Below are 23,837 nucleotides of genomic sequence, written 5' to 3'. Positions count from 1 at the left end.
ACAGCACCAAGGAAAAGCCTAAAAACAAATAGAATACTTAAGAAATCGATATATTGTAAAAGGTTAACATGCTTAGGCTGGTTTTAGTTTGGTTTGTTTTTTTTTTTTGTTTTGTTTTGTTTTTTTAAAGGGATACCTCAGAGTACCTTGCAGATCTATATTTGTATATTTTGCTTTTATCTTTTGGCTCTGAGAAATCCTTCTGAATATCTGTGCTTTATTCATCTGTAAAGTTTTCAAAATATTAATCAATGGAGTGAGTAATTACTTAGGAAGGATTTAAAAGAGCCTCACAGAGAATGGCTGATGGAGTTTGCTTTCCCCTCAGCTAAGGGGCATTCTCTGTCAAACTTCAGGGACTTGCTGAGCTGTTCTCAGTGACTTTCACCAGAAAGCTGCTTACAAAGATACCTCTGCTAGTGGCAAACAGAACACCAAACCAAACCAGCTGATGAGTCTTTTGTGAAGCAAAGAATAAACAGGCATGTTTTGAAAGGCTTCACCAGTCAAAATACTTGGATTCTGGAGAATGATGGTATTCAGAATAGAAATGCCAGCAGTTACTTAAATCTGGCTTCTGTCAAATTCCTCGAAATGCATTTATTCAAGTACTGTGCAGTATCATGCCAAAACTCATACTCTGCATTTTAGAGTATTTAGTAATGTTTAGGACTACTTTGGCTGCTGTGCAGTATTTGTTCTACTAGTATCCTGTGTGTAGTGCAGTAATTAAGAGCTTTAGGTGTTAATCATATGAATATTCAGGTTATGTTACTTAATGCTTGGAAGTTAACCCAGGAAAGGAAATTTCCACCTCTTCTACTAAAGGGGGAAAAAAAAAAAGAAGGAAAAAAAAAAGGAAAAAAAGAAAGGAGAGAAAAAAAGAAAGGAAAAAAAAGGAGGGGAGAGAGAAAGAAATTTTTGTTCTATGGTATTAAATAGTAATGTCATGTAATACACACCCAAGAGCTTAGCAAAACTGTAGTAGAACTAATTTAGCTAGTGCCTGTCTAATCCTTCATTAGCATACTATTTTTTTTTGCCCGGTGGGTATATTGCCTGTTGAGAAATAATGTGAGTATTTATTCAGTAGTAATAACTGTTGCTGCTTGAGAGCTTTTTTTTACCATGTGTGAACATGCTTATCTAGAAAAGGATTTCAGGCAGATGATCACCCTTGGGATTCAATGAATTCATGCGTTGCAAGTCCTATCTTACTGCACGGCTGTACAGCAAGATTACTGTTTTTCTAATGAGGTTGCAGTTCGAACACAGACACTGCAAACATACCACCACCTCTCAGAAAATAGTACCTGTTTTCTGGAGTGGTTTACTGTACACATGGAACTAGTCTATTTAAGCAGCATTAGAGGTGCAAGTCTGTCTCTATTCGTGCAACAGGCTGAGCAGTTTTTGTCTGAGACTGTAGTAGTCTCCGAAGAACACAGGCAAGTCCTCTTCCCATAGAAACTGGGCAGCGTTTTCCTACCTAGGTCAGAGGAGTAGGATCAGACCACTCATTTTGGCATGTAACTTGTATTTGTTGGGGGGTCATCAATACTGAACACAACTGCCACTGTATCTTGCTCATACAAAATGGCATTTTATGTCAATATATCCCTTTTTAAAATAAGTTGAGAATATTAATTGCTGTTCCATTTGTGTGCTAAGAAGTTCATTTCACACCAGGTTTTCTTTTTCTAAAGAAAAAAGATACTTAGTGTATGTATTTCCTGCAGTGAATATGGCTGTGCTACTAGCCAGGTAGTCACATTTTTGTGCATACATTTTTGATACAGATATATGGAAAAGCTATTTTTAGTGTTATGGTGATGTAAGGGAAGCAGTGCTACATTACCGGTACATAGCAAATCTAAACTGAAGCCAGCTCTGCAACAGACAGTTGTTACTGCGTATCTATTGTTACGAGCTATGCTGATGTAAATTAAGGATGATTTCGTTGAAATCAGTGAATGTAGGAGGTTTATTTCTCTATAAATGAAATTCAAATCAGATCCATTAAAATTTATTTCAGACTAACTTGGGAAAGTATGAACAAGCCCAACAATAAGTAACCACAAGCTGTAACCTTCTGTCAGTCCTTAGTGAGTTAGCAGTTAAGTTGTAGTAAAGCAGCATTTATTTGAAAAGAAAGAACAAATATAAAATGTTTTGCATTTTACTGGCTTTACTTACCATTGGTTGTACTATTTTCTCACTGTTGCAAGTTTTTGACAGCTATGACATCCGAGTCTGATTTGCACTGATGGAAACTAGAAAAGAATGAGACCAGTTGTCATAGAATATTGAAAATAATTATTACAGTAATATTATATTTAAAGTATGTTACAAATAGTTTTTAGGGATCCTAAGTATACTGCAGATAGATGGAACTACATGTACATCCTCTGTCATAGTTTTTTTTTTAATGAAAGTCTGTTTCTTAGATTTTCCAATTAATTGCTGCTGATGATCTGGAAATGCACTCACTGAAGATCAGACTCTCATCCATGTATTATGGCTTTTAAACTAAAAAGGCAAGAAATCAATTCAGTTGTTTGTGCTGCAATTGACTGAATAGTAATTGCGGCACAGGATATTGAAAGGTCGAAATGAGAAACATATCCAGAAAACTTCTTTGCAAATTATTTTCACAGGTTTTTAATAAAAATTTGGTTCATAATTGAATTATACCTTTTATTTCATACTATAAATAATTCCCATGATCTGTGCATATCTTTGTATTTATGTTAAAATTACTGTGTCCTTTACATACAATGCTGCTTTTAAAAATCTGGCGGGTACCAGAAAAGGTGAAGCTTGCAAGGAATAAAGTGATGGTCTCTGTTAAGTATTAAACTACGACTGCAGTGAAGGCCAATGGTTTGGTAAACAAGTTATTTCATTTGGTTCTAGTGGCCACGAGATACTGTGGCAGGCAGCTGGGTGAACTGGGGAGGAGGTTTCCCCTGTCACTCAATTCAGAGCCCGCATGGGTGGCCCTCTGCCCTGCCCTGTGGGAAGGCATCTCCTGATGACAGTGGCTGCTGAGGCGGTCTGAGCACCCAAGGAGCAATGCTGGCACACCTCTGCTTCCACCTCCCTTGTCTTCCCTGCTCCCGAGACTTGCAGGGAGATCCTGGGAGATTTTTCTGCTTCAACTTCTTAAAGCCTGACAGCCCGTGCCCACGTCTTCCAAGTCCCCAGGGGCCTCTGCTCGACTTCAGGCTAGGGGACAGTAATTGCCCAGCACAGTAAGGAGCCTGTCCGCCCTCACTGCCCTCCCTGCAGCACAGGCATCCACACCCAGCCAGAGAAAGGCACCGTTTCCCTGGCCTGGGCCACCTCTTTGCGCTTGCCGCAGCCCTCACTGGCCTTCTTCAAATGTCATCCTTCCACTTGGTCCTCTCCTACACCCTGGACTAGAACATATTGACAGAAGGGTCCTTTTTCCTCCCATTTTTCTCCCTGGGGACTTTCTCTTGTTATCAGGTCTCAGCCACACAGAGGAGCCAGTCTAAGATCTGAAGTGGGCTTCTGCCCAACCAGTTGCCATGGCTCATTGCACCTCCCCGTTATTTTGATGCCTAAAGTCTTGCAGTATGGGTCCTATCTGGCTGCAGCGCTTGAACATGGAGGGATGGTGCCGGTCTGATTCGGCTGCAGTAACCGACATGGTTTTGGTGGGACACCAGTTGTACCATTCCCCTGGGGGATGAGGGCTGACTGGGTCCTAGTTTGTTCTAGTCTGTAGGCTCACAGGACACTCATTTTCTCAAAGAGGATAATGCTACTATTGAAAGGATAGAGAGGTGGGAAGAGAAAAGGTAAATAGAAAATGGAATAGGAACAGAACACGTGCATTAGTTAGCCTTTTCAATGCATAATAAAAAGCATTTATATGAGATTAAATTCAAGCCTTGTGTAAGTGAAAGACAGATACTGTACTTGCTTTCTGTAAGAGACTGAATTTTATCTAAGCAGCTTTGCATTTTCTAAAAAAAAAAAAAAAAAAATTGCACAAATGTCGACATCTCCAAACCTACCTCTCCTAAAATTTCTTTTAATAATTTGATGGCTCCTTCTTACACTGCAGTTTGTTTTCATTTTGAAATCACCAGTTGTTGACTTGCTTCCTTTCTAAGGTTGTTTTGTTTTATTGCTTTGCCCTTCAACTGCCCTTCCCTTGCACTTTTTATGATATTTGCTCCAGTACAGAGAGCTTCAACACTGTTTGGTATTCTTCCTTGTGCCTTGTTTTGTACCTTATTTTTACATTAAATTATTAGTAATTTGTTGTCACACTTTTTAAAGATTGTACTGTTGAGGATAAAAACAGGCACCAGCATGAGTGTGAAGGGGTAAAAGTGGAAAAGATAAAACAACTACAGCTTATGTTGAGACCAGTCTTTCTTTACTATGTGTATGGTGAAGTATGTTCATGTAGACTTAATAATTTCTCTGTAAGAATTTGGGAAATCTCTCCATGTCTCTTTGTTCCCTTAGTATAAAAGTTCATACGTTTTCCTTGCTTTCATCACTCCCAAGCACTTACTCCCCTGCCCCCCCCAGTCTTTATCTATTTCTATATTTTTCATGTACTATCTACCTGAGATCTTGTGCTAGTTTTCCTCTTCTATTTAATATGTAATAAATCATTATACAAATTCAAAGGAAAGAATAGTGTTTTTTCCTTTATGCCCTTAAATTGAACTATCTTCTTCCACAAGTTGGAAGGACTCACTGACAGACACATACAACCTAGCTGTATTTAATCTCCTCCTTTATGTCACCCCACTTCATTCAGAAAAGAAAAAAGGAATATTGAAACACTATTTAACCCTATTATCACAGCTAGATGAAGCAGTCCCCCCTTGTTTCCCTGTTCCTGTTATGTGACTCACTTCCTAAGCCAGACACTGTCTCTTTGGTACGTTTTACTTTTGCATGCATTAATGTGCATCTCTGTACACATGTAGTTTCACACTCAGTTTTCTGTACTCTTATGATCCAGAGGTCATTGTGTGATAAACCATTCCCTAAAAAGTGACAGAACAGTAAAGGCTCGGATAAGTTTTTAATCTAGAAAGGGAAGAGACTGAGAGGAGATCGTGAATTTCATAGTTTAGGTAGTTGCAATGAGAAATGGAGGAGCTCTTTTCCTCGATCGTTGTGAACAAGACAAGAAATAGTGTGTTTAACTTTGCAGCAATGGAGCTTAGAAATACCCTTTTTGTGGTTACAGTGGTGAGGGACTTGAATAAATTGCCTTTTAAAAGCATGGAATCTCCAGAAAGGGGACTTGTAAGCTCTGGTTAGAAAGCCATTTCCAAGGACCAGCATGTGTGGGATTGATCCTGCTGTGAGACAGAGGTGGGTTAGCTTCCTTTCAACTCTGCTTTTTGTCATTCTTCTTTGTCATCTAATGCTGCACATTATTGCAAGCAAGTAAACTTGTGGGTTAAAGGAAACAATGTCATGTATGAGCAGTGACACACAACAAAATACATTATTTGTATCAACCAGTGCTAGAGGAAACTCTGTTGGATTTATTCCTATCCAGGATCAAAGATGAGGTACTGTGAGAGACAGTCAAAAGAAATGTCCGAAGAGTCAGAAGAAGAGATAAAGGGAGAATCAGTTATACCAAATTAATTACATAAATTGGTGGCCATATAAATCAAGAACAGTCTGTGTTTATTGTGTGTGGTTTTAGTGTGTTTAACCTATGTTTAGTATGTTAGAAGACATCAGAAGATATTTTCATGGAATAGGTGAACTACAGGATCTCTTCCTTAGAAATATCCTGCTGTATTCTGTTGTTGGTAGGAGGCAAAATTACTTTCATTTACTAAATCAATACTCAAGTTCCCATATTTCCCTGTATGCTATAATTGAGAGATTAGGAATACCCAGTATATGCTCATATCAATAGACATACTGGATTAACTGAATATGTTCTGCAACCTGTTTCATATAGCAGCTCTGCTAACCTGATCTAAGGGTCCTTCCTGAGCTTTGAATATATGTGAAGCATCTGGCTTTGCTAAGAAAATGAGGCTAAACTGTAGATCTTTCTTTATAAAGCATGAAAGCACAGTGTGGTGGGGCTAAGCTACTGCCAGAAAAGTTACTCTTTTGCATAAGATAACCTGTCCCTTTTTCACAAAGACCCAGTGTTTACCATTTAGATAGCGCACACAAGCTATAGGTTGGAGTTTTTCAAAGGAGGATTAGATAATTCTGTCCATGTGACTGCAAGCTAAGGCAGTTCTCAGGGCCTTGCCCTTTAACTTGTCCTATCGCTGTAAGAGAGTAAAGAGCTGATCTAGCTCAGGTCTTTGACAGTAATCACGTGTGAGGAGTTTGGCCAAGATCTGATATTGCACTTACTGCCAGGTCACAGGGAGAGAAATCTTGAGGTCTTTTCGTTTCTTACATCTTACCTGTGCAACAGAAAGACAGCTTAGTCAGTGCTGAACAAATGCCATGATCTGACTAAGGGCTTATCCAAAATATGAGCACAAAGGAAATGTCTTGTTTTGGACAGTGTGGTGTTTTGGAGATTTTTTTCAGGCTCTAGAGCCACAGCAGTGAGTGGAAGCCCTGCCACAAATTGCAGTGGTCAGGCCCTGTTCAGGGTCCATCCACTCGGCATCAACCTTGCAGAAATCCTCGGTGTCGCTCCTATGGGGCCATCAGTCGAGGCGCTCTAGGAGGAGCCCCTTGGAGCCGGCTCCGGTTATCCAGTTATCCCATCTCTTTTACGGGCCAAAACTAAATGGCCTCATTGCTGCTTCTCTTCTGTGAGGAACTTAAACAGAACATCAGTTAAAGCAATGACAAGGCTATGTCAAAGAACTCCATTTTGCAGTCTCTGACAAAGACATCCAGGTGATTCCTCTGGACGGTGGCTCTGGCTTACTGTGTGCCCCTTCAGCCAGAGAAGTGTCTACTCTGTCTGAAGTGCAACATGATAAAGAGGTCAGAAATAAGTAATAGATTTACCCAGATATTGCAGGGGCCGAGCTTAAGTGGCCACAGCTTCTACTAGCCACTCACTTTTGAACCCATGTATTGGCATAACTATGGGAGTTGCTTGTCGTTTTAATGACCTCTTTGCAGTACGCCTGGAGAACCAGAGGGTTAACCCAGCTTCGTTTTTCAGAAGGAAGCTGCACCACCCTGGTTCACCTACCTCTCTCCATGCCTTGGTGGGTTTCCCACGGCTGCACCAGCCCCCCTGGCCCAGGCACCCCACGCGGGGTGGAGGACGCCCCGTGGGGCTTCAGCGGTGCTCTCCGTGTGAAGGAGGGCTGCTCGCCCGAGTCCTGCCGGTGCCGCGCAGGCTGGGGGGAGCAACCCCCCTCCTCTCCCTGCTGCATTAATGGGGGCTTTTTCCTTTTCCTTGCAAAGCTTCCCGGCAGGGCAGCCGGGGGGACCCTGGGGAGGGAGGGTGAGCGAGCCCCGGGAGGAGGAGGGGGGCGGGGGAGACCGTCCCCTCTCCCCGCTGCTGTTGCCGAAGCTGTGCCGGAGCTGTCGATGTGGCTCCCCAGAGTTAGTTGCTCAGCAACCAGAATCAATTAATATGCTTTGCAGAAAGTGCAGGGGAAGCCCGAGCTGCTGTCAGCGAGAAGGCAGGAGGCTGAGGGTGCCTCGGGATCCCACTCCCGCCTGACACCCATTCGGTGCCACCCCACCCTCTCCGAACCCACCGTTAGCTACTGTTCTTTATCCCCTTCTCCTTCCCTATGATGACTTAGCGCGTGTGTCCCCAAATCCTTCAGGCAAGGTATCTCCTTGCTCAAGAACTCTCCTGCTTCGAGGGTTTTGCTTTTAGATCTAATTCGTATTTTGGGGTTGTTTGTCAAGCTTTCTCCAACGCTTTTCTAGAAATTCTAATGTTCATGTTCTTTGGGAAGGGAAAGGGACAGCTGATGTTTCTGTCAGATGGTTTTAGAGATTCCTCAGGATGAGAAGGGTTGTCTGGTAGTGCATCGTTGAGCAGCAGTAATGAAAATGCATCATGTGTGAATTGGGAAAGTTTTTGCCTCTTCCTTTATTACAAGTAATCAACACTGCATATATGAGACCAAAGAGCTGATACTGATTGCTGTGAAACACATAGATAATAGAGTAAATGAGGGGTGGTTGGGTTTTTTTCTTTTTCTTTTCGGCATAGTAATTTCAGAGCTCCGGTAAGGTATTATTTTCTTTTTTTCTTTCTTTCTTTGATTTTCTTTGGAGTCCCTCTGATGACACCACGAATCTGGGAATGAAGAACTTCTTAGAGCTGATTGGAAATGGCATTGCGGAGCTGAAACTTAACTGGAGGAAATATATCTCCTGAAGAAGAACATATAATGCACTGTAAGGATCTGACTTCTGGTGAAAAATTCAAGCCTAGAGAAAACTTGTCCGCTTTGTTAGGAAGAATGGGTTGGACAATTTTCTTCAATTCCAAAGGATATCTGAATGCCATGCTGAGCTTAATCTCTGCAGCATGCTCTGTGCTTCTCATCTCTTCCTGATGCACTGCATGGTAAGGCCTTTTTCCTTCCTTTTAATAATAACCGTGTTTCTGTTATGGTGAGAGGTAAAAATAATAGCAATCATCAAATGAAAATTGAAAAAATGTAGAAAGCTAACAAAAGAATGTTTGTTTGTATGGTTGTTTCCAGGAGCAAGTGTCCTGATTACTGCAGCAGCTTTGTAAGATCATCTCTGTCTTTCTCCCTTGCTTTGTGACAGTGTGTATGTGCGTGTGTGGGTTTGTGCACACCTGTGCTGTCATTTGCACTTGGACTGGAACGTCAGTAGCTGTATTGTGCATATTTCCACACTAAAGAGGATGCTTAAGAATTTGTTTTGACATTTCTCTCTCTTTTTCCCCTCCCTCCATTCCCCTCCTCCTGCCTTCTCTTTCTCTCGCTCTGTCTGTCTCTCTGGGGTCATGGTGCTATATCTTCCCTGCACCTCAGTCGTGCACTGACCAATAGAAGGCAAAAATAGAAAGTAAAAGAAATCCTGTATCAACGTAAGAATAGTTCTCAATAAGTATTATCTGAGTAAATAAAAGATACAGAAGGGTTTTGAATGTCTGCAAGATCTGCAGGTACGAAAGATTCACTTTATTTTATTTCCCATGGTGAATAAATATCAAATGCAGACTTGGATGCTGTGTTTTAGATACAGTGGGAGGCAGATCCTTTATACATGCCAGAAAGCCAAAAAATGACCACTGTGAATTACGACAATGTTACTCTTGATGACCTAAGTCATAAAATAAGCAAAGCCAGTACGAGATATTCTCATTTCATGTAATTTTTGTCATGTATTAGTGGGATGTTGAGAATTGTTATAAATGGCTCCAGTGGATGTTGTGAGGTATTTTTCATTAATAGCTGTAATGTGCTTTCATCTTCCTGGATGAAAGGTACTAGGGGAGTGCAAGATGATGTTATTAACTAACTACCTGACTTAACAAAATTTAGGGTCATTATCAGGAAATTGCCAAGCAGATCAGTAATTACATAGTGAGTATACTGAGATGGAAGGTTAGTTTTCCAGAAAGCCTGGTTTACTTGGACCTCTGTTTCAGAAATTAGGGTAGAACTAAAAGATGAAAGAGTGGGTATGTGAAATATATATATTTTCTTATGCATTCTGGTTGATCACTGAGTTTGGAAGAAGGAAAGTTGAGTGCCTCTTGAGGAGCAAACTGTGGTAAGGGCCTGCCCCCGCTCTAAGGGTAATCCCTTGCAAATCCCACTCCTTTTGATGGGGTTAGAAATGGACCAGGAGAGCGTTTGTAGCGGTTGTCCGGGGCTGTCCAGCTGGATATGGAGGTGACGGTTTCCTGGCAGCAGGTGGTGAGGGTGATAGGGATGCAAAGAGCCAAAGCAAAAAGGCCAGGCCAGGCCACACCAGGACTCATGAACAAGAATCAGAGCTTGAATACTATTCAAAAGATGGAATTTTGTGGTAGTTTCCAATACACCTCCTCCTTGTATGATGAAGGACTCCATAAGCCAGTTTTTAGAGAGAGAATGGCAATGCAGCTTTTTCAAATCACTGCAGTAGGAGGAAACAGACGATATAAACATTCCTGTGGTGTGACAATTTTTCAGTAGGGTTCAGAGGAACCAGCCTTGGTTCAAAATATGTATACATGTGCATTGAAGTAGATTTTTTTGTGTATTTTACCATCTAAGAAGTGTGACTACTAGAACAACCAATAAGGAAAACTGAAGAAGGACAACACAACCCATAAATGTCATTTTCCAGTCTTCACTGTTGAAAGAAGCTCTTACTTGTGGAAGTAGTCCCCTCAGCTCTTTATGTGAACAAGGACTGCATCCTAAATTCAGGTTTCCCATTGCAAATCTCTCCTCACATCAGCAGTTCTATTTCAATCAATGGGACAACTGTATGAGTAAGAGCTACTCATGTGAATAAATTATGGAAGGTTTTATAAGACCAGGCTCTTTGATTGTCATGGCAACAGATTTATTAGGCTTTGGGCATAATTTGTATTTCCCTTCTAAACAAAATCGTTTTTCCTTTTACCCACGTGAATCCTTTTGCCTTGTAATTAGGACAAGAAAAATAGGTTAATTACATTCTTAAAGATCATGCAACTGTACAGATACATTGTTAGAGAAGAATTATCAGAGTATGCAAAAGTTTACTTTTATTAGTGGTCTCCACATCCGAGAAGTGTATTCTTATTGGAATCATTCATTGCCTTATTTATTTTTGTGACGGTATTAACATTGCTACTAGGTATTGCCAGTTCTGGTAACTCATAAAAAAAAAAAAAATCCTTTAAGTTATCACTGATCCTATAAAAGTACTCACTATTATTAGGTTCAAGGTTACTTACCAAACTTTCCGCTACATTAAATATTTTCATATTTTAGTTAATACATGATGTTTAGCTCTTTGATCCAGGAACATATTTATCTTTAGGGTATAGAAACACAATATGAAGTCATAGTTATAGTAAACTTCCTACAGAATACAGATATATATTGAAATAGGAAGCATAAAATCATCCAGATTTTCTTTCCCTGTGCAATTTTGCATGCTTATAAATGTCTATATTATTAGGTTATATATCACATAACAAGAAATATTTCCTTCATTGTAATTTGTAAAGAACAGTTCCTTTTCAGAATACAGTGCATTGGAATTTTTTTGCGCATTATGGAAGAAAGAAAAATATTAGAAAAAAGAAAGCATAGCAACCTTTAAAATGTATCCAGTACAGTAATGCAGCAATAGGTTCATTTGTTTCTTTTATCGCTATAATAGCAACATATACATAACAAGAATAGTGGATTATTTTCTAGAGTGTGTGATTTTGAGAGAGAAGGTTTTGCATGATACAGGATGTTTGTTCTCTTAAGCAGATATTTCTGTCAATGATTTACTGTGACTTAGAACTCTTTCTTTAGTGACATTTTTAATCATTTATTTTAAACATTTGCACAACAGCTGTATTTGGTTCTCTCTCTCAATTCTAAAGCAAGTAAAATTAGTAATTTCCTTTTCTTTTAAGATATTATTCAATGAAGGTCTGATGCTGAAAACACGTCTTTCATTTCAGTCCATTGAACTGTTTCTTTAGATAAACTATGTGAATTAGAGCTCGAACCATCTGCATTATAAGGAAAGTTATACTGAACAGTGGAAATACTTTCCACACTTGCAGGAACCATTTCTAGTCAAGAAAAATGTGCTTTAATAATACAACACATAAGCAGTTCCTGTACTTGGAATGCCTTGAGCTGTCTTGATTCAAGATCTAGCAAAAACCTGATTTTTGAAAGGCCCGCAAAAATCCCTAAAACAAAACCAAACGAGTCTTAAACTTTTCTTGTTTAAACATAAATAGCCACAGAAAGAATATTTATCTGACAAGAAATTTTGGTAGATCAGCATCTGTGTTTTTCATAAACCAGGATAAAAAATTGAAAGGGTGTAATATTTTTAAAAATGTAAAGCTCTAAAAATCTGTATCTGTGGAAATACTGATTTCAAAATGACACATGTCTTTTTAAACATTTTTAATCAGACTTTCATTTGTTACAAGTAATTGTACTGATACCTGTTTATCTGTTTTTCTCAGTGAAAATTTGCAACACGGGAAATGTTTTGTTGTATATTTTTTAACTAGATCCATTATAGCTGTCCCAATATTTATTGGCTCTTACAGGTCAGTTCTTTAATTAGAAACTCTCTGAAGGGCCATCTTTAGCATTAGATGTTATAGAGCTCTATATTACTGATACTGAACAGCAGTTCTTACCAGGTCCATGGTAGACATAAGTTTCCATTGTGATTCCCTCCTTTAATTCTTCTTGTGCCTTCAACAAAAAGCGGGCCTCCATTGTGCTGAGAGTTTTATGGATACCAGAAGAAGTAGTTTCTACTACAAAAACCTTCAAGAGGCCTTCAAAAGGCATGCAGGCAAGCAGTAGAATTAATCGAGTATTAATATCCTTATTAAATAGATAAGGAACTGAGGAACAAAGAAACTGCCCAAAGCTATACTGGCAAGGGAAGAGTTCGGAATTGAACCCAAATGTCCTTATTCTCAGTTCATCACTGTCCCTGCAAGGTTGCTCTTCATTTTGTTCATTTTTTTGCTTAATGACTTGCATTTGGACTTTTAAGTTAATACTAGTTGAAGTATCATATGTGAAAGGGAATTACTGAGGCGTACTTCCTTTCTGGTCTGACACAGTTGTCCTAAAAATTATTTTTTCGCTCTCAAGCCATTCTGTGTGAATGTAACCATTAATTATGTAATTGCTGTACTACACAGGGGAAGTATTTCCTAGATTAAACAGAAAATTACTAAATAGAAATATCCTAAGCATGCCATACAGGTTCTGGGGGATGTACGTGTGTATCTCTCAATGCTGTCAGGGTTTAAGGACAGCTGTGGAGGTATGTAAATGAATCAAATTTCAACACAGAAAAAAATCCAGTTACAAGATAAAAAGACTGATGATTTGCTATCTAGAGTTCACACAGGTCATTATGAATCCAGCACCTGTGGGTAAAAAGATGACACAGAGAATATGGTACCTAACAGTGATTTTTATTAACCCCGGTATGCCTACTCTGTCCAAGGTAATTCTTTCAGCTTTCTATCCTCTTTATGAAAAAGGAAAAGACGTTTTGTACAAAAAGTACTTAGCTGCTAAAATTACATCTGAAGTTGGGGAAAAAAATCTGCCTTGGCATCTTAATACAAACCCAGGAAAATTTTGTACATGTCGAGAAGGAAAAAAAGCTTTTTGCAAGTGTGCCAGAGTTTTGGAATGAGTTCTGCAGCAGAATATCCCAGAAGCTTAAGGAGTATCTGCCTCACTCTGGTCTACTGATACAGCTCCAGCTGTGACATACTTCTGGATGCTGACAGGTACTGAACTTACCCAATTACCCAATGACTTATTAATGTAGAAGAGTATGAAAGTCTGATTAAAAGCAGTACTTCCACTGGAAACCTTATTTCACTTGTGTTTTATTCTTGAGAAATGTTAAGAAGAGAACTTAAAATGCACCCTACTGCATCAAGTACTCTTATTTTTTCTGACATGAACTTCTTACTGGCGTACAATCCAAAAGGGTTAGAAAGGAATGCCTTAGTCAACACATACTCCATCAGAGTGAGCAATTACATAACTTGCTTCAAAATACTGTTCTCCAATGCACAGAGCTCAGGGCAGCCAGGAGGATCACCTGCACTCTGTTTTCATCAGCAGTGATGGTGCACAGGGTTGTCCCCAGCCTACCTCAGCCCTCCGTCCTAAACTAGACCTAATGGTATCTGTAAATATCGTAAAAGAGGTTCTGAAAGGCTTTTCCAGCAAGCTAGCAATTTTTCTGTGGACGCTTCGATATTAGAATACATAAAAGTGTTTAAGTTCAAACACATGCTGGTGTTTAAGACCTTAATTTATCATACGGCCCCTAGTTTTTTTTAAATCAGGGGGGCTGAAGGATTCAAATACCTTTGAGGATCTGAGCATGGGGTTTATATTTGCATATTTTCTACAACATTAATAGATCAGAAAAGTAAATCTAATGATATATATAGTATGGTAATTATTGAACTTTGACAGGTAAGGTGGTTTTTAGTTGGGTAAGAAACATTGAAGAACCACTGAAGTCCATGAACATAAAGAATTTCATTCATGGTAAGAGCCTCAGAAACAAAAGGCCTGGAGAAAAGTTGATGAGCCAAAGAGATCAGTAAGCTTTGATGAAATAAGAGATTACAAAATGGGTAAAGGATGTCTGGTACATCTCTTTATGATAAAACAGAGTGGAGGAATGCCTGTTCCAGTTTTTAACCAAGCTAGACAGAAAAGAGTGGTATGAGTAGAAAACAATGTGGTGCTTGTGAATATAAATCATGCCTTAATGGTTTGTTATCCATTTAATGAGGATATTAATGCAGTGCATATTCTTAACTTCTGACTTCTGAAAATTTAGGACTTGCCATTTTATGCATATGTCTTTAGATATTGAAAAGCATCACTTTCTCCTCCATGTGAAACTGTGATGTATTTGATGAGAAAAATTAGGACTTTACTTTGACACATCCCAAAACCTAGCAATACTGTCTGTAAAGTGAGATGTTACTATGTTAAGAGTACCAGAAACTTTCCTTTAAGGAAGGCAAGTCTGATGCTTGAAAACAAAACCATTTAACTTTTTGGATGAGAAAGCAAGATGGCAAGACTGTTTATTAAGACCTGTGACTTGTGTGTTGTTGGAATTTCTTTTTCACTTTGTGCCCAAGCCAAAAACTGGTTGAAAGGTTTTTGTTCAGGTATTCACAGCAAATGTAACTTTTCATTGAATATGAAAGCAGTACAAAATATTTAGCAGGAGAAGGTAGGATTTTGGAAGGGCTTTTAAAGCATTCTTGAAAGTGGATCTTAATGGATGACCACAATGGCCCTAAGGGTAGTATTGTTTCTGTGCTGCTGAACATAGTACTTGTTCTCTATCTGTATTAAAAAAAGCTAGAAAACAAAGCTTTCCTTAGGAAGAATCATCTGTTTCACTGATGTCATATCCATTTGCTTTGGGTTCCTGTGTTTTCATTCCATAGCAAATGCTTTACTTTGCATCAAAATGCTCTGGAGCTTGGCACAGCTGGATGCTTTCTCAAAACACTGCTGTGGAAATGTGTCACAATCTACATTGTACCTGCTCCTTTGGAGCCACTCTCAGATATTGTTAACTCAGTATGAAAGGAACACCATCTTTGACATGACTTCATGCAATGCTCAGAGTGTTTCAATGTGTCATGTCACTGGGAACATCTTGAGTGTGCAATGTGATGTACCTTGTAATATGGTTTTAATATCACTTTAATATCACATCAGAGCTGACTGAGGAAGGGTTGGTCTGTTACTTCTGCTCCTAATTGTTATCCCTCAAATTCTCCATCTGTTTCTGTGCTTTGTAAAGGAATTGTAAGGGATCACTGGTACGTTTGGGTCTAGTTGTTGTCCCCACCCTGAAAACCATGCAATGGATGTTTAATGCAGAAGGCCCCACAGAGTATCTCCTCCATCCATTCATGCTCACCACAAAATAATTCCAGTCCTCCTCCCCAAATTTTAGTAAGCTAGGAAAAGACTACTAGTCACATCTGCAATGTCTCACAAGAGGAGATAGATCAAAAGCATCACTAAAGCCTTATATTCCTTTGGGGAAAAAAAAAAAAAAAAAAGTAGACCATGCCTAATGTTACAGGGAGAATCCTGCAACAGTTTTGCTGAATCTGTCTCCAGATTCGTTTGTGATCTCTCACCTGGCTTTCAGTAGATTTATGAGTACATGAAGAAGGCACACCAAATGGGCATCACAGGGATTTTAACGTCAGAAACACTAGTGTTCCCTACCTCACAACCTGTTCCTACCCACAGCCCTTCTCTGGAGCCTTACATGGAGGTGCAGTACCTCCCTGCAGAAGTCAAGTCACACATGGATCCCTGCAGGTTAAGCACAGGAGTAGTGCAGTGTGAATATGATGCAAACAGGCAGGATCAATTAGCAATTTCCTTCATAAAACAGAGGAGACCTTCATGACATCAGTTCTTTAGGGACAAATCCCGAATGTTTTACCAAGTTACAACACATGAATTACTATGTATCTTAAGAATCCGGTGGCATGTCCTCCTTGGCCACACATATCTAGCAGATGCCTGTACAGATGCATCTTCCCTTGACCCTTTTTGTGTCTATCCCAGTCCGTATGGACACACATCGCTAACTCCCATGACAGTGTATCTGGGTACACCCGTCCATTGCATGCGTGTATGAACTGAGCCTCTCACCCCTTCGGTGCATACATGCATACCCCTCCTGCAGAGAGACACAGCGGTGAGTTCACTCCCTGTCCTGCCTCTCCAGGGACCTCATCTCCCAGTCCCCTGTGGCTTATGGACAACTCCTCAGTCCTCCATGATACTGCTAAGAACAGACCCCTCAGCTGCGTAAATGATGTGTGCACAAAGGATGTCTCCCAGGTAATTAAACAAAACAGCCAGCATGGCTTTACAGGCCACAGCCATGTGTCTCTCTCTCTCGGTCTATGGGCTCTGTCAGCATGACCTTGTGGGCCGTATCCATCACAGATGATCCCTGTTCCTCAATGCAAAGCCCAAGCCTTGTGCACAGGATCCAGCTTTCACCCATGTGTTAGTATGTGACTGCTACTGCTTTTAGAAACAGATCCCACGGAAATGCAATGAGCTGAGATGCTCTGGATAGCTGTTTGGGTAAGGAAATTGCAACCAGGTAGGACTTTTCTACTTCGGCTGCTTGGTTTGCTTTACACTTTGGGTGTGAAATACAGTGCTTTGCATGTGAACGTGCCTGTGTCTTCTGTGCTGGTGTGAGAACTACCTTCCTACTTGGGATTGTCACAGATGGTGTGAATTGAAGAGGAGCCAGGAAATCAGCACTTAAGAAAGTCCCAATAGCCCCAGTTCCCCACAGAAACAAGTGGCTGGGCCAAAGCTGCTAACTGCTTCACACTTCTTTTTCTCCTGGTCTGGTGGTATGAAGTCCCATCCCCTTCTCTGCTTTTATAAAACGTAAAGATGCTGGTTTCTCCTGGAAATCAGGTTACAACCACTGTGTGAATCAGCTTCCAGGTCTGTTTGTCAGGGCTACTGAACCTTGCTTGTGTGTCCCAAGGTGAGGATTAATCTGTTAATGTTTGTAAAAAGCTATGTAAATGATCTGTATCATGCTGACAGGTCAAGTACTGCATTGCTCACTGGCTGCTCCTCCTGACAGTTTAAGATATATGCCAAACAACATCTATGCTTTCAAACGGTGTTCACTGATGTAGCTTGACTGGCTTAACCCTTTCGGGATTTGGCCCTACTTCTTCTAGCTTACTGATTGGGTGATACAGCACAAATACACAAGGCTGATGCTTTTTCACATCACCCAGAATACAATAAATGCATCAATTTATGCTTGTGCAGGACCATAAGCTCAAAGGAAACCTCTTGGATCTATTATAGCACATGTGCAATTCAGGTCCTGAAGGACACATGGAGAGCTAGGAGGCCAATCAGAGCTCGATGCTCTGCTTGGCTGTGGGCAAGAGGCAGCAGCAGAAGCTGATTCTGCGAACTGTTGGCAGGATTTGGCCCCACTGCACCCACGGGAGCTGCAGGTGCTCGGAATGGCTGCGAGGCTCAGCACGAGCCCCTCTAAGAATGTGACTCCTACCCAAGATGAGGGTGTGCTTGAAATCTGGGTGCATTTTTGTCCTGTGCTTGTCACATGGATTGCAGCTATTATCAGTTATTGAGATCAGGGCCTGAGAGTGGTAGATACTGTACAAACAGTAGGAGAAACAGGCTCTTGTAGGGAATTAAATTCCAAGTGAATGCAACTTCCATAACTAACTCTGCAAGCACACAGAACAACAAAAGGTGAGTAACTAGTTTCACTGGCTGCTTTACCACATATCTGGTCCCAGTTATCAGCATTACATATGGATTTTTAAGTTGATTTTTGATATGAATCATTAATACTTTCATTATCTTTAATGCTTTTTGTAGTGAAGATCATTTGCCACTGTCTTTGCTGATGTGTCTGGCGGTGTAGCTCTACTTTTCCTTAAATACCTAAGCTAGAAAGCTATGCTGCCGCATGAGGCAGGGGCTGCTCTCAGTACAAGCTATTACTAAATGAGAATAGGACAGCCAAAAGAAAGGGACTTTCTGTGAATCTTCATTGTCACACGGTCCTCTTCTTTTGAGGTTACTGGAGCTGATAACTTACTATGTGGGTCATTTTCAGGGACTAACAGGGATCTGGGGTCAGTACATATGCTAGCAATTTGGGTGACTAAGTTATGAAAAAGTTTTTTTTGTTTCTGCTACTAGTGCTTGTCTGGGCAACTTTTGCTTTCAAAGCCCAATCCAGTACCTGGTGGAGTCGGTGAGAATTGTGCCACTGATTTCTGCCACAGCTGGATCACACCACTGGCTGGTTTCATCACCACCACCGGTACAAGTTGCTGTGGTAGAAAATAAGAACAGACTGTGGCTTTGCACTTTGTTTCTTTATCTGAAACTTTCTTTCCATTCTCTTTCTGCTTCAAACATTTATCTGCTACATACTCAGGGTACTTCAGCAAATCTTCAGGGCGTATCTCTGTGTCTCTGCACAACGCCTTTGCACACAGATCTCCACTGGTATTAGCAGAGCTGCTCTGCAACTGGGTACCTCTGAGATTTAGCAGACGTCTTGGTTAGTTTCACTCAGCCAGCCTGTTTGTCAGCCACAAAACTCCATGAAAATGGTTTACAGGAACAGATTTCTTCTAACTCCTCATAAAATGACTGCATATCTCCATTTAGGGTGTTTATTTTCACTCGTACTAAACAACCTGTATAAATGTACCCAGCTGGCATTGGTGTAGCTGGATTAAGTAATAGGCAGAGGAAAGATGGTAGGGTGTGGGCTTCAGGGTGCATCTGATAGATGTATCAGGACCGTGGCTGCGCTTTCAGGTAGCTGCTCCTCATGGGGGGTGCAGGCCCTTGCACTTTCTAGGGGACTTCTGCTCCCACTTGGCTATGTTGGAGCTACCTCAGGCACGGTTGTGTGTGCAGCAGTCCTGTAACTGCAGCAGAGATAAAGCTGATATCAGTTATAAATGGCTGCAAGTTGGAACACGAGGAATTTATAAGCCATGTTTGGGAGCTTTTAAATTCCTTGTTTACTGTGCTGTTAAAAAAAAAAAAAAAAGGTGTAAGATTATAACAAAATAATGAAGACCAAACATCTGTAAATCTTCCTTTGCTGAGATGCCTAGTAATATTCTAGTGTTTACAGTTTTGACAGCAAACTGACACAGAACCCCCCCCCCCCAACTTAGCATTTACAAGAAGTCAGGAATGAGAAAACAGAAGGAAGGCAACAGAGACTCATGCTAACAGGGGGATTACGGCTCTTGAGAGAGGGCAATGTTCCATCTATGAAGAGCAGTCATTTTTGCAAGTCCCTGTTTTCCTGGTTAGCAATTACCACCTGGCAACAGTGAAGGAGAAGCAGCCCATACAGTGCTTTGACAAGGTGGGAATCATGTGCTTTAATGAAATGTTTGGTAGCTCTGCACAGCATTTTCCCAGCAGCACATACCTGGGAAGAGAGTGATAATGAGCGGGGAGGATGGAGATGCAGTTTCTCGGAGCCAGGATTGTTCATGCTGAACAACTTCCCAACTGCAAAGGGTGTCCCCATGCTCGCGGAGGTGCCCCCCGGGACCCCAGAGGCCCTAACGCCCCAGTCCCCACCTGGTGCTTTGGCCACTCAGCCATCCTTCCTGTGACAGGCAACAGCATACAGCAAAAATGTTATTGCAAGTGCGGGGTGGAAGAGTTTGTTCTTAACTGGTTGTGAAGTGTGCAGAGCGTGGCACAGTCGTCATGCTGGTAGAGCATGGTGTACATGCAGGTATCTATGAGAAATCTATTCTGTCCTTAATTTGCAAATACCTGCATGTGGTGAAGTGCTGTGCATTTGTAAGTCATGCACATTTTCTCCTCAGTAATGTTTACCTTAGCCTCAGGGAGAGTGCAGAGAGCGTAGCTGTGACCAGAATGGATGACTTCGTCAGAGGAGGGAAGTTACCCAGCCTCACTGACAGATTTTTATGAAGGGTTTCCCAAGGCCAGCCTGCAGCAGCGCATCACTATAGATACGCTTTTGACATTTGTAGTCCAAGAAGCAGCAGTGTTCAAAGTAAAACACTGCCAGTGGGTTTCTATAAAAAGCCTGATTCTTGGATTATTTGTGGAGGTTTAAATGTAGCTATGAGTTGTACAACCCTTTCACTCAGCTTTCACTCAGAAGGACTCCACCAGCCTACGTCCATCTTCCGTTCCCCCCTGAGCACAGTGAGCCGCAGCAATGCTGTTTTGCTCTGCAAACTACCTGCAACCACTCCCTGCTTGCGAGCAGCTCCTGCTTTGGCTTGCACTCTCCAAGCAAGCTACACTGGAGAAAGAACTGGAAAAAGGAAGAAGGAATTGGGAGCAACTGGAAGAGAGAGAGTCATGAGCTTGGGATGACATACTCAGGAGTCCTTTGAATGTTTTCTTTCAGAAATAAGCCAAAAAAATTCTCCTGGCCAAACCTTAGCTTCCTGAAAACTGGACAGAATTAATTTCTTCACCATGAAATAGATTATCCTTTTGGAAAAATAACTGGAGTCTCTCTTACTAACCCATGCAGAATAGATTTTTCCAGTTTTCCTATGGCTGCTGCCATAGGTCCTAGTCTGATTATAGGCATGAAATGTAGGCAAGTGTAATTATGATGCAGGCAGTTTTATGTGTCCCCAGACAAGTTTTCAAATAACAAAAAGAATATAAATATTGGATCTATGGAAAGAAAATGTCCATTATTAAAATCAACCCACAAGCTTGTACTGTGAAAAAGCTTTCTTCTTCAACACAGCTGTCAGCCCCGCTGAGATTTTAAATTGGAGTTTGTCTAGTGTAACTCTCACTTTCTATTTAAAAAGCAAAGTCAGAAGCATTAAACTTTTGTCTTGGGTTTTTAAAATACGGGAAAGCTAATATAATTGCTGTACTAATGTAGAGTTATGAGCTTTCAGGCTCCCCAGTTTTTGGCAAAGAAAGGTTACGTCTTTTGATTCATGGAATAAGACATTTCCCTATATAAATTTGCCGTACGCTTTCTCTTCAGAAAATACTCTTCGTCCCTTCCTCTCCTCTGGACCATTTGGCATGGCTCTCTGGTTTGTAACTGCCTGTGCTTCACTTGAGAGCTGGCTGCATTTCAGTCACCAGTCACTGTGCAGAGTTTCTACATGAATTATTGCGGTGTGCTTGGCATCTGGAGATCTAATGAATTGAAAAGTATGGTTCAAATGTCAGACTGCAACTTAAAAGGCTTCCGGAGATGCAGAGCCAGGTCTGTGGTCTGACTGAGGCAATGCCCATGCCAAACTCAACAGAAAAGTCACTGAGGAACAAAGGGATGTCCCTTGTCGGACCTGTGGCGTGCACAACATGACTTCCAGCTTCAGCGTAAAAAAGAGTGGTTCAGAGGGTGACACAAAGTCCCAACCCTGTGAGGAGAACAAGGGTCGGATATGTTACCTGGGTCAGTGATGTTTGAGAGAAGCTAAGGACTGATAGGATAAGTGAAATAGGGCTTAGCTTGAGTTCTGAAGTTAGACAGGCTTGTGTGAATGCAGTTAAGCAGCTGGGAAGTCTTTGGAGAAAAATTACTTCAAAGAAAGAGAAATCTTTGGAAGGTTGCTTCTGTATCGGGGGAAATGGAGAGAAATTTAGTTTAAGGGTGTTTTTCTGAGTTGTGTTAATTTATGTTTATTCACCATTGGTATTGATTAACACTGAATTGACAGGATGGTGTCATTATTAATGCTTTATTAATCTTCCTTGGTATGTATAATAGCAAAAAAAAAGGGAAATCTGCACATTTTATTTGGGTTTTCTGTGCTCCTCCTTGGAGTCTCTAGAGCCATAGATCAATTGCTAGTGTTTAGTGACCTCCTGCCCAAGATTGTAGGGCCTGTGGGTGGGTCGTCTTCTATGGCTGGCACTTGTACAGTGCATAATCTGACACTGACCCTTGTAGCCTTATGGGAATGATATTTTCAGCAGGATGAATTGTTCTTGAATGTTTTCTTCAGTGTACTGTGTTACATGCCCAAACATTTTTCTCATCAACTTGAGCGTATGTCCTACATTTCCTCTCTGCACTTTTTGTTGCATGGTTTTGACTGTAGCCAACAGAAAAGGTCAAAAGACCTTTTACTGTTTCTATTTCTATATTTCTGTTAAGCTGAATTAAATTGTTGGTGCTGCAAAGTGACTTGTTAAAAAGCTTATGCTGCAAGACTTCAACCAGTATAAACTGAAGCTGAGCTTCATCAGTTTAAACCGGATGGTGCAGAGAGACAATGTTGTCCAAAGGATAGAGTGCTGATCTGGAAACCAGGAAAAAGAGTTCGGTTCTCTGGAGCTTCAGTGAGCAGCTTCATGAATTTAGATAAAGTTTTTCATCTTGCTCTGCCTCAGGTTTTCTGGATGGGTGGTAGAGTGACACTGTATTTTAAAGCATTTTGCACATTCAATTTTTCAATCGTGTAGTCTTATTCCTTTCACATCTAACATTAATCAGTACAACTGCCTGTTCAATTTACATTACAGATAGGTTCTGAAATCATAATATCTAGGAATGCTATGGTATCATTGAATAGGTTGATTATGTTTACCAGAGTCTGTGAGTATTCATTAGAAGGTATAATTTCTCAGTCCAGAATTGAACCAGCACTGAGTTTTGCCCATCGAGCAGCCTTCCAGTTCTTTCCTACGTAGTAAAGCAAATCTAGAAGTTTTCTTAGAGTATGACTGATTTCAGTCAGAATTTTCAGGTTAACCTGAACTAATACTTACTTTGGTCTTTTAAATTAACCCTCAAATGGCCTTTGGAGAAGTTTGGCCAAAGTGCCTTTTTTTTTTTTTTTTTTTTTTTTTTTTTAATAAATCCCAGGTATGAGACTCATGCAGGATCTTCAATTTTTTTCTATCTACTAGAATTTCCTTACACGTCATGAACTGGCAATACCTGGATCTCTCTTCTACGACTAGTGTTCATTTCCCAGTTTTGCTTCGTGAGAAAAGTCCTTTCTCTCACTAGAGCCTGAAGAACATTGTTCCACTGCAGGGCTGCCATATTCTGTGGGTTTTAGATGGTCCATGACCACAAGCCTTTTTTTTTACTGGTATGCTCATTTCTCCCAGTCACCTCCCCCAGCAATCCTTGATGGTGCCTTACAGCATGAAAGGGGAAGAAATAGATAAACATCTCCCTAGAGGACAATTTGGCTTTAAAAATACACGTAGAGCCAAATGGATACTTCACAAATGTGAGCAAAGTATCTTAACTAAGAAAGCCTCAGTCCTATAGGGATGGTGTAGCAGCTGCTAGAATAGAAAACATGTTTGTGTGAACATGCAGAATATGTTGGGCAACAATTCATAACAGATAATCACTTTGTTTTGAAAATTAAGTTGAAAGAAACGTTACCAACCTACTGTTTCTAGGCATGTTGCTATTCATTTACTTATCACATCAGTTCAGTGGGACTTGGTGCTCTCCTTCTGTGTTATAAGGACTCTGGGACTTACACACAATCATTTCCAATGACCAATTTTGCATAATTCAGATACTATGAATATTTTATTTATTATTAGCACCCTTTTTATTGCAAGCAA

At 40.6% G+C, this 23,837-nt stretch overlaps 1 long non-coding RNA gene across 2 annotated transcripts in view; it reads left to right on the top strand.

Moving 5' to 3' along the window:
• Positions 1–23,837, top strand: part of LOC115335591 — a 45,924-nt gene that overhangs the window by 1,734 nt on the left and 20,353 nt on the right. The window contains exons 1-2 of one of the 2 annotated variants that reach the window (XR_003921468.1): positions 7,239–7,792; positions 8,248–8,542. This is a non-coding gene — a long non-coding RNA (uncharacterized LOC115335591). Of the gene's footprint in view, positions 1–7,238; positions 7,793–8,247; positions 8,543–23,837 lie in introns of those variants that run through there. The other variant, XR_003921470.1, reaches the window with a different exon arrangement.

This window comes from Aquila chrysaetos, chromosome 2, assembly GCF_900496995.4.
Source record: "Aquila chrysaetos chrysaetos chromosome 2, bAquChr1.4, whole genome shotgun sequence".
In the NCBI taxonomy this organism is placed as follows: domain Eukaryota; kingdom Metazoa; phylum Chordata; class Aves; order Accipitriformes; family Accipitridae; genus Aquila; species Aquila chrysaetos.
Note: the sequence above shows the minus strand (reverse complement) of the source record. Positions and strands in the feature narration are given on the sequence as shown.